The sequence below is a fragment of the Atta colombica genome, unplaced genomic scaffold (assembly GCF_001594045.1).
Source record: "Atta colombica isolate Treedump-2 unplaced genomic scaffold, Acol1.0 scaffold25, whole genome shotgun sequence".
Lineage (NCBI taxonomy): Eukaryota > Metazoa > Arthropoda > Insecta > Hymenoptera > Formicidae > Atta > Atta colombica.
The window spans coordinates 257868-270399 of record NW_017259348.1 but is presented as its reverse complement, the minus strand read 5'-3'; the positions used below and the strand labels follow the sequence as shown (position 1 = coordinate 270399).

The following is a 12532-nucleotide window of genomic DNA, read 5'->3' as shown; positions in this document are numbered from 1 at the left end:
ACTAATTATATGTTTAGTAGTTTATAGAAAAGAAATTAAATAAGACAGTAAATAAGTATATTAATAAAATAAGAATAAAGGCCCAATTAAAATAATTTTGAAACTAAAAAAACTATAGTTCTAATTAGCTTTAATATTATAATTAATTTATAAAAAATTATTACAACATTGCAAATGACCCGATAGGGATCGAAATATTTAGTTCGTTATTATTTTTGTTTCTACTTAGGTTTATAATGTTTAATATTTTTAGTTAGTTTAATAATAAACATTTAAATCGTTATATGTTTTATTTGAAAAGATTTCTAGCAACGAATACCTTGCATAGCTTATATAGCCTTTTTTGTTTCAAATTTATAAATATATTAATTTTTAATTCAAAATTACTTATAACATTTAAAATTTCAGTCATCTCTTTCCATGCATTTTCTTTTAGTTTTGCATTTCTATAATCTTTCATACTTTTATTATATAGGTAAGAGCAACTTCGTATAAGAATTAAAAGTCGTTCGTCACCGAATTTTTCATTATCGCCCACTTGGTTGTCTTATATGTCATAATGTACTATCAATAATGTACTATCCGTATGATAATTATTATTACAATAATTAAAATGATCCATTTTTTAAGTTTATCACAATCAACTAGGAGTCGAAACTAGAATTAAATGTGAAAAGAGATTATAGCGTGCATAAACAGAATGAAAAATCTGAACGCTGATTAGTAGACTATAAGGCGATAGACACAGAATTCCAACGTCGGAAATTTATCACTATTGCTGTCACTATCGCTATTCCGTGTTCCTATATGCATTGACATATGGATTTCCGTATGTTGGATTCCTTTATTCCTATCGCTATCGTTATTGCCTCGCTATCGTTGTTGCCTTGGGCTTAATTCAATATTAGGACAATATTAAGATAACGTAAACAAGAAAGAAATATATCATATCACTATATCATATCACTAGAAAAATTCATACTCTGTTTGCGTATATTAAAATTATATTGTATTATCAAAATGGTATAATATTATCTAATTATTTAATTTATAGATTTTCAAAGAATGAGAAAGTTAAAAATCTGTGGTTAAAAATATTGGAGCTGAATGCGGAATCAATCCCAGTTGGTAAATTTGTTCTACACGTTTTAATGAAAATTCATTTGATTTTTCATCTGATACAAGGAGATTAAAATCAAATATGTTGCCATATATGTATCAAATAGTATTATCAGAATTGGGAAATAACATTACTTTCATTTTGATAATAGCGTTATAATCCTAGTTTATACATCGTATATAATTTATAACATTATATAATTTACCTTGTTTCTTTAAATATTTTTCTTTTATATTTACATGTTTCTTTATATATATTCCTTTTATCTACTTATTTAGAATATATAGATATTTCAAATTGTGATACAGTTATTACTTTAAATTCTAATACAACTACTAAAATAGATAGAGCTTTGTCTCCTATTCCTGGATATAATCATTGTAAGGAAGATTTAATTTTATTAAATAATATATATACTAATTTTCTAAAATTAAAAGTTTTTACATATCACCATTAAAATTTTTGAATTGTTGATCAGTCGGCAAATATATCACCAAAGAGGAAACAATTCTCCTAAAAAAGAATCTCTTTGGAAAAAACTACGGAATACGATCAGTATTTATACAAAAAAGATAAAAATTTTGCAACAAAAGATTTGACGAATGGAATCACGAATTATTTTTTTAAAAGGAATTCTCGACTTACTGAGGAAAAACAATGTAGAATAGAATTTATTACACTTCAGCGTATTTACAGCCAAGAAGGGAACTTGATTTACATAAAATTCTTAACTCATACATTCATACCTCGTCCGCAAGCTGTCGCACATATATTATTATAAAAATTAAAAAAAAAAATTTTTGCTTATCTCTTTACTTCCCTACTTTTCTGGTTAAACTCTCTGACTTCGCTTCTTTACCTACATTATTTCGTTTTATTTCTTTTCGCTTTATACGCTTTTTTCTCTTTGTTATATCTACTTCTAATATACTCTCAAAACCTACATATATACGTTATTTCTATATCATAGAACTTATCACCATCTATTATTATTATCACATATTTATTTCTTACTTACTGACTTCTTAGTTCACCTTACTTTTCTTTTCCCTCCATACTTTCCCTCTACCTATTTCCTCCCTGTCCTCTTTTGATTCCATTCTTTTCACTATCTTCCTCTCTTTCCATAATTTTCTTATTATTTCCCGTTTCATCTCTAACTCCTCATCACACAGTTTCTTTAAGTTCTCTTCCTTATCTTTTCCTAATTTAGTAAACCTTTCTCTTATTTCCGACATTCCTCTAAGTAGTGTTTTAAATTATTTTTTCCCTTGCTACAGAATACTTTTTCCTATGCTCTTCTACTCAGTATTTATTATCTATCTCTAAGTTCCCACACTTTAATTTAAACGAGGCTTTCTCCTCTTTTCCTCTTTTCCTTTTCCCTAAATTTTCTTTCCTCAAGTACTCTGGGATCCTGTCATTTGTCTCTATTTCCTTATATCTTTCGTTTTATCTTGCCTTTTGGATTTTACCGTCCTCCCACTATCTTTGCACCTCTTTTTCTTTATTTATTAATTGATTCTCAAAACCTTCCTCCCCATATATCACTTCTCTTGCTTCTATATCTCATCCGTTGTAATACCTTCTTCTTTCCATATATATTTCTCAATCATTCTTCCCAACTCGCGTTTATCAAATTTCCTACCCTTCCTGAATTTATTTTATGTTCAAATCTCCTTCCTCTTATTCCCCATCCCTCTGAGCTTATCCATAAGAAGCTTCTTCATAATTAAATATCTTGGTGTGCAAAAATGATGTACAAACTAAACATCCATCTTATATAATCCACCATAATCTTTTCTAATTCCTCTTTCTCCTCCCAACCTCATATTTCTACTCCATAACACTTTGCTAAATATTTGAATAAGATCCATCTTCTCCTAAATCGTTCCTGCACATCTTCTCTCTAAACTCCATACTTTTCTTGCCATCTTACCCTTTCTACTTAATTCCTTAATGTGATCTTTTTGCCCCATCTATTCAAAGTAAAGCCTAGATACTTAAATTCCTGCACCTCTTTTATCTCTTTTTTATTCCATTTCCATTTTCTCTCTTTCTCTCCTATTACATATCAATACCTTAGTTTTTTTCTATACATAACTCTAATTTCTTTTCCTCCAAAATTTCCTAAAACTTCCTATCATATCCTGCAGGCTTCTCTATTTTTTGCCAATAGAACTATATCATCCGCATACGCAAGATTTCAAATCCTTTGTTTATCTATACCTATTCCTCCGATACCTCTGCCTCTAAATTTTTCGTCTAAGTTCGCGATGTACAAATTGAAAAGTGGACTCATCACACATCCCTGCCTTATGCCTCTCTTCTTACAAAACTTTCAGTATTTCCTAGCTTCGTTACTTCTGTTCCCTCGTAGGTCTTCTCAATTCTTCTAATCAAGCTCTTTCTTATTCCTTTCTCTCTCAAGCAGTCCCATAATTTGCCTCTATCATCTTGTCAAAGGCAGCCTTCAGATCCGCAAACATCATGAACATTTTCCCATCTTGTCCTTTCTTGCTTCCTTCCCTCTGTATGATGTGGATTATCACGAAGATATTATCAATCGTCGATCTTCCTCTTCTGAAACCTTGAGTTTCTGGGATCATTCTTTTCTCCTCTGTCTCTTTCCCTAATCTATTTTTCAGCACCTCTGCATACAATTTGTACGCTGTGCATAGCAATAATATCCCTCTATAATTTGTTGCTTTTTTTTGGTCCCTCTTCTTATGTAAGAACTACTATGCTTTTCTTCCAATCTTCCGGAATCTTGCCTTTTCTCCATACCATCTTCATTAAAGATACTAGCTTCGTCCATAGCCTTTTCCATTGTCTTCTATCTCGATGTCAATAGCTTTTCTAAGTTTCATTTTTCTTAGTGCCTTCTTTATCTCATCTTCCTTCAATTCTTCTTCTTCTTCCAATTCTGTGCTTTCCTCCACTTCCCTTTCCTCTCCATCAGCTTCTTCGCTATCCAGTAGTTTCTTAAAATGATTTCTCCATTGCTCTTTATTTATGCTATTTTCAATCTCTTTCTGCCCCTTTTCTTATTAATATATTTTCATATATCCATTTTTCTTTTCAAATGCCTTAATTCCTTCTCTTCTTCTCTTTTTTCTCTTTGTTTCTTCTTCAGCAATTCCTTAAATCTCCTTTTCTCTTATAAATAGTCTTTCCTTCTTATTTTTCCTTTCTTCTATCTCCAGTCTTTTTTACTTCCCTCTTTCTTTTGGTAGCTCTTCTCCCATCAGTTTTAACTCCTTATCTTCTTTTCCTGTCAATTCTAACTCCTTCTTTTTTACCTTCTTCTTTATCAGTGCTATTTCATACACTATTTTGTTTAATTTCTTCCCAGCTTTCTTCGATATTTTTCCCTTCCTATGTCTTTTCTTTTTTTCGCTCCTCTTCCTCTATTGCGTTCTGATATCTTTCAATTGCCTCCATATTCCTATTATTTCTTCTTTCCACATTCGTTCTGTTTCTGTAGTTGGATTCTCTTCTTCTTCTTCCTAGTCCCTGATCTTCAGGCATAACGGTGATCCGAGTCCATTCTTACATCCATTTTAAAATCTATAATCCTATCCTTTACATCTTCATTAATCATTACGTAATCTATAATCGAACTACCCCTCGCTCCTATATACATATAATTACCCTCCCAGTCCCCCCCGGGGTGCTTCTCCGGGAAGCATATATAATTTATACATTTACAATGTATAAATCTTTATCTCTTACTCATTCCATAAAGTTCCTATCTCTATTTCCTATAATTTTGCTACATCTCTCCACCACTTCTCCCTCTATTTCCATTCTTCCTAGTTCCCCTATTCTTATATTTAGATCCTTTCCTACGATTAAATTTCCTTCTCCTTCCCTTATACATCCTTCCATCTTTTCCTCCAAATTTTTCCCTCTTGTTCTCCATAAATTGAGATAACTCTATTCTTTTCTTATTTATTACTAAATCCGTACTTATTATACCTTCTCCCTCCTTTTGTATTAGCCTATCTTCTTGAGCTTCCAGTCATTTCTTTTCTCTATTATAAAATTATCGCCATTAGCCATACCTCGCCTCTCTTTCCTTCTTGCAAATGATACCATTGGTATGTGTTCTTGACAATAAACTCTTCTTGACAATAAACCCTTTAAACTCTTCCAATCCTTTTCCTCTATCCATGTTTCACATAGGCTGATAAAGTCAAAATTTTTCATATATCTCTAAAAATCTATATCTTTATTCCATATCTCTGCACAATTCCAAAACATATCCCTTTCCCCTTTCCTTTTATTATCCTTATTCCTTCTCTCCTTACTCCTATATACTCTATTTTCCTTTATTTTTCCATTCCTTCTTACCTTTTCCCTTATATATTTTCTTTTTCTCTTTCTTTTGTTGTTATCCCCTCTTTTACCTATTTCCTTTTTGATCCTTGTTTTTCTCTCCTTCTCTTTTATCTCTCCTTCTTGGCTCAGCCGAAATTCTTCTTCACTCCATTCCTAGCATTATTATTCCCCCTCGTTCTCTCCTACATTTCTTTTATTTCTCTCCACTTCTTCTTTTTCTATCCATCCCTTCCACACTCCTTCCATTCTCAGTCTTCCTAATCCTACTTTTACCTCCTTTCCCTTGCCTCTTTGCTCCTTTGCGCATCTAGTCATTTTTCCTTGAATTTTCCTTTCCCCCAGCTTAAGTCATTTTCTATAAATATTCTCTGCCCTTTTAATTTATACTTATTTTCCATGGTTTTCTTTTTTTTCTTCTCCCTCTACTTTAACTGCATATACACTACCACTCTTTCTAACCGCAACTATATTACATTCAACCTCTAACCTTTCTTTTATCCATTCTTTTACCCATACTTCTCTTCTTCTCTGCCCCTTTTCCCTACGTTTTGATTCTATATTTATCCCTTTTATGACAAAGTTCAGTCTCCTTTCCTCTCTTTCGCTATTTACTGATCTTTTCAGTGTATTGACCTCTCTTAACTCAGCCCTCCTCCCCTCATTAATAGTCAACCCTGCCCCTATATACGTGCTGTACCTTCCTCTGTCACTTACCATTCCTGGCCTCTTCCTATTCACTCTCTTCTCTCCTATTGCTCTCTGTTCTTTCCGTAACCTCTCCCTCTAATTGCTTTAACCTCCAACTCTCTATTAATTCCCTTACTCTAACTTCTGCTTCTTCCATTTGCTTCATCCATTCTTCCTTCAGATTTTTTATTTTTCTTTCCACGCAACTGTATATTTCCTTTTTTATCTCTTTAATTTCTCTTTCTAGCCAGCTCTATATTTTCTTTCTCATATCTTCTATCCTCGTCTCTGCAATTTCTTACAATTCTTCTTTCATCCTATCCACCTTTTTCCCTAGTATTCGAAGTTCCTTTTTTTCCTCAGTTAGCTTTTTTTATCTCGCTTCCTGTTTCGCTTTGGTTCCTCTACCTGTCCCCCCACTGGCTCCTTTCCTGCCATAACCTCTTTCGCCACGCTCTCTCGCCTATCTTCTATTATCTATTAGATTATCTATCGCCTACCTCTCCCTCCACTCTCTCGGTTTTCTTATTTTTGGTGGAATCACACGTCCTAATCTAATTATTCGCAAATAAATACTCGCCTATTATTCGCTGTTCTTCTCACACACTCTTCGCAACGCTTGCACTCTTACTCACGCCACTTAACCAAGTCTCGATAACAATGTTTGAAAATTGAAAAATTAAATAAATGCGAGACGTAGGGGTAAATTCTAAAATAAAATGGGACAATTCCATTCTATAAATTAAATCAGGATCAATAAAAACAGGATCACGTTGAGCTTCTGTTTCATTGCATTATATCAAAGGGAGATAGCAGTAATAACCTAACAGCTCGGCAATTTCAAGCTGCGATGAAAAAGATATTAGTACATTGTGAATTAAGAAATGTTTCGATTGGAAATAAAGCTTAGAAGAGATTTCTATTCTACATGTATCATCTTTTAATAAAAATATTTTTAATAAAAATATTAATTCAAAAGATGTTATTTAATAATCAAGTGGATTAAATTGGTTAGATGATAGAGTTGTAACGGATAATGCCATAAACGATTATGATACACTAGATTTAACACATTTATCTGAATTTGCAAGCCAAGTGACAATGTATAGCTGTGGTCAAAGTCTCACTACAAATGCTTTGAAGCATTTGATGAACCAATTAGAAGAAAGAATTTTACAAACTGACCAGTTAAAAAATGCTTCAAAGCGTTTGCAGCATCGCGTTAACCGTACCCTATATCGCTAGATATGTTGTCGTGCAATTACAAAAAACTATTTTATGCAATCATTGTATAGAAACATTGAAATCAAATAAAATCATATATAGCGACAGTTTAATTGCTTATAAAGATAGATTAACATACTCATCTAATGATGTAATAACAATTTGTCATACATGTGAAAAAATTATTAGAAATGCATTATGTGAAAGTGGTGGGAAATATATGAATAAACAATTTATCATTTCCTACTTAACAATTAAAGTTTTAAACAGTCTCATTAAAAGCAAATTATTTATAAATTTAGAAAGTCATACATCTGATAAAGTGCGTTGGATAACCATATTGTTCATTTATTACGTTTAATAAATATGTATGTAATAAATATATTAAAATACGATTACATTTTATTACGGAACAAGCTGTAAATATGTCGATAAGAATGCGACATGTGTTTAATAAATAAATTAATAATTAATAATTATTTAATAATTAATAAATTAATTAATTTTATTCGAAGATCAGTAAATTGTATGTACGCACACGATATGTATATATATATATTTCAGTATTAGCTATAATAAAATTTATTTGATTACAAAACTGTAAACAAAATTTATTTACGCAGCGACAAGTTATATGCTGTAATAAAATTCATTAAATCATATTCTCACGTAGATAAGTGAAGATAATTTTTCAGTTTAATGCTTAAATAGAATAAATAGAATAAATAGAATGTTTCATTGATTTATACATCTCAATTAGTAAAATTGCAAAATTTATTAAATTTATTACACAATTAAAAAATTAAATATATACAAATAAAAACATTAGATATTTACAGATTCATATTTACAGATTCTAAATTCTAAATATTTTGTATTTTTTAATTTCAAATCTTGATGATCGAGGTATATATTTATATAAGACATTAATACTTCAACATCAATATAATGGTTTATAAATAAAATATTCTCTCTCTTTCTCTCTGTTTTTCTGTTTATTTTAAAAATATTTATCATAAAATTATTTATAATTGCAAATAAGCTACATACATAAGTTTTCAATTTCGCGCATTTATGCTAGAACTATTAGAAGCATTAATGCGACACTAAATGTACCACGTGACTAAAGTTCTTCCTCCGCGAGACAGCTTCATTCCCCTCTAAAGTACAAATTTATGCTTCGTTCCGTGTTCTTTCCTGTGTTCATGGTGACTCACTTGCCTATTGCGATTTGATTCGATTCATTTTTTCATTTGATTTTTATAAGCGTGACTCGTCCCTCGATCATTTACAGTGTTGTTTAGTGCTACACAGTGTTATATTTGATAACATCGACAACGTTTTATACACAACAACGTTGTGTATAAAATTAATACTTACTCTTTCAACGAAATACTCTAAACCAGATGGTAAAAACTTTTATCTTTTCTATACAATCAGTAGTTGTATTCTGCACAAGTGATATAACTGTAGCAATTGTATCATTTACAAGAAACTCATTTATTCAAACGTATCAATCAATAATGCGTCTTATCCAATTTTAATTGTAATTCACTTTGGTAGTCCATCTGTTCTCCTATCATCACCATCATCATCATCATCATCACAACCTGATCAATTTTAGTCACTTTTTTTTTATATGTGGTCATTTTTAAAGATAAATATCAAAAATATATTATAAAAATTCAAAGTTAAACAGAACTGTTTTATAATAATGATTGTCTCTGTTCGTGTAAATATATCGTATGTAAATATTGTAGTAGTTGAATAGATAAAAATTCTAGGCTTGTTAGTAGATCTATTCTGTAACTTTTAATGCAAGTTTCGTTATTGTTGTGTGTAACGTCCTCCGTAAAGTTTTTTTTTATTATGGTTTTTTATTATGGAATGGCATTATAACGATAATGAAACTTGTTAAGCGTAATCGAGTAGTCCTGCAGTTTTGTAAGAATGATATAGTAATGACATAACAATATTGTGTTCATGAGCAATAATAAAGGGTTGGCATAATCGGTTTTAAAAAAGAAGTCGATACCATTACACGTTACTTTTGAAAAGTGATCTTCACAACGCCGACACTACCGGTTCTGTCATAGAAAATTGCGATGTTACCCTCCCCCCCTTCCAAAAAAAAAAATAATCATGGAAGTAGTGCCCTACGAAGAGAGCGCTTAGAGATCACCAAGTCTTTGGGCATAAATTTTGTTAACACGGCTCTGTTCATGTATGTATATATCCATGTGTTTATGCATGTGCTCGTGCCCACGAAAAGAATGAACATCAAGCCGCTCGCTAAGATGATGCATTTTACGTTATTTAATAGATTTTATGCTCAAGTGTCAAAGCGATCGGTGTCTTTGCTGTAATCAGCCGGAGGTTATTAATATTAATATAACGTTATTAATATAACGACGCGACGATTTACTATTTTGCAAAATTTTTCTTAGAATTGATTTCGTAGCTCTTTACTTCATCGGTGATATGATCCGCACGAGCGTAAAGTTGCTCAATATCGCAGTAACAAATTTTAAAATATTTTAGCAGATAAACAAATTATTAGCTTATACTTTTTTAACAAAAATTTCTGAATATAAATATAATGACGCATTCGGAGAGCAAGCTGTCAGCATTATTGTATTATTCTATTTTTATACTGTTAGACATAAAACAAAGACAAAATGACTCACGTTCTTCGAACGTGACTTATCTAATTGCTTTCTCATTTATTGTCGCGATAGATATGTTGAAATTTTTCCATGAATGACGCAACATGCGGAAAACATAACATGCAAGAATTTTCTACAGTAAAGTCTATTCTATGTGCTTTTTGTTTTCTGTTTTCTGCTATTTTTTATATTTTGTCTTTTTGCTTCTTCCGGTTTTTTGTCTTATATCGTCTGAGATTAACGAACTTCAAAAGAAACAAGAAATACATAGCAAGAAATACAATTATCGATAAAACAGTTGCAAAGGAAAAAAAAACAAAAGGTAAAAAACAAGAAACAGGAAACAAAGAGTACATTATAGAATAGGCTTAATTTTTCAAGGAAACATGCTAAATGTTTATTATGTACCCTTTTTTTACTGGGAAATTTTCTATTCAACATCAAAGTGTTTTTTATTGGAATTTTTACTTACTTTATTAAATTGAAAAATTAATTCCAATGATATATTTTACATTTTGGAAATTAGTTTGCATATCTTCGCGTCCTTTCACAAAATAATCGAGCTGCAGAAAAGATACTACAACAGATGCTAGCGAAAGATTCGCCAGAGAACTCATGGGACACGCTGGGTTCGTCCAATGGCATGCCCTTCGATGATGATACAAAGGAGTTATTGAGGAAGTGCCTCAATATCTCCGTATCGCCACCAATCAGCGTGATGGAGCTAATCAAACGAAGCAATGCATTCCCTTTGAAGTTTCCAATTAATACTGTAAAATGTGCTGCTTTGAAGGACAAGGGAATTAGCACGGATTTTATTGAGGTTTGTATAAAATAAGTTATTTGCTTGAGTGATTAGTATACATGGTCAAACAAAAGGAACGAATGCTTAATTAAATAATATTTCTATTTTAATTGATACTTTTTTAAAATATTTGTTAAATATTTAAGAGAGAAATCGTTTGAAATTTTTATTATCAAAAATTTATTTGTTTCGTTTAGAAATCTTTAGAAATTTTCTTTACAAGAATATATAGTTTAGAATATATAGTTATAGAATATATAGTTTAAAGATTATAATTCTGTCCTCGAATCTCAAATGTTTTTTTTTTATTTTAATGTTTAATAATATCGACTAATTTAATACATATTTGATGATCTTTGATGACATTTTTTAGTTAAATGCAAATTCAGTATATCCACTGATACACGGCGATGTTGCCCTTGATTGCGCAATGGTTGAAACATAAACAATTATATCATAGCTCTGTTGAGAAAGTCATGTATGCGGACATGGACCTCCAATTCATCCATCGCCTACTGGATAAGAGAGTGGCCTCTTTTTATGGAGCTAAAGATCGATGGAAATTACTTGATAACAAGAGAGGATTCGGTGCCTGGGAGAGTGTTGGCTCCGATCAGGAGAAGGAACCACTGGTAAATACATGGCGCCGTCTTAATCAAGCAATATACTTTATAAAAAATAATTATTATGGTTAAATTATCTTTTAAATTGTTCTTTTTATATTATCACAAAAGTAGTTACATATATATTTAAATAATATAACGAACTGGAGAAGTGTTTTTCAATTTTTTTTATTTCCATAAAAATTTCTATTCTTATTCTTCTCTTTTACTTTAAATCTTTTACTTAAATCTAAATTTATAGTATAGCTATGAGCTATTAAATTGAAATTAAGATTAATGTAATGTTATATACATTAATCATTTATCGATATTGGAAGTTTATTGGATGTTAAAAACAAGATAAAGTTTCATAGCATCACATTCTCTCGTATGTCACCTTCTTTGACGTCAATGCTTTAAAATCTCATGAATAGGTCCTAACAAAATGCTTGAGCTATGATGAGATTAAACTGTCGGCAATGATGGGTGTCGTCTCATACGGAGTTCATAAACGGTTCGCGAAATAATAGAGGTATCGTGAGCTCTGATCCAGACGCCATTCAACCTAGAGGGATTATTATGAGTGTCGTAGGCACAAGGTCATATTCATTTATTTAATCCCTCCTTCTTTAGGAATATTTTTATACGTGCAAACTCTCCGTAACAATGCTGTCGAGCCTGTAGATGCATATTCTATTTTTATCTCGGTTGCATGCGATTATTTATAACTGTAAAATTTCGCCGTTAAAAAATTGTTGAAATTATAAACAATTAGTCATTTTTACTTTTTTATTTTTATTATTTATTTTTATTATTTAATACTGTCTTTTGTAGATATTAGAATTTGTCGTTGTAAAGTTGCTATCATTAAATTTAAGTCATTCGTATCACTTAATTTGTCATGTAGATTCAAAAAACCCCGATATATGGAGTATCAAGATATTGCCGTTACACCACAACAGAACAATACAGATAATGGGTAAGCAGTAATTTTTCGTAATAATTGTTAATTGAATATAAATTTATTGAGCGATACACAGAAAAAAAGTTTTATAAGTTTCATAAATATAGTCATTGGAATTGT

At 30.9% G+C, this 12532-nt stretch overlaps 1 pseudogene; it reads left to right on the top strand.

Annotated features, from left to right (window-relative positions):
* The first annotated feature begins 8686 nt into the window (after positions 1 to 8686).
* LOC108688937 overlaps positions 8687 to 12532 on the top strand; it is a 5882-nt pseudogene continuing 2036 nt past the window's right edge.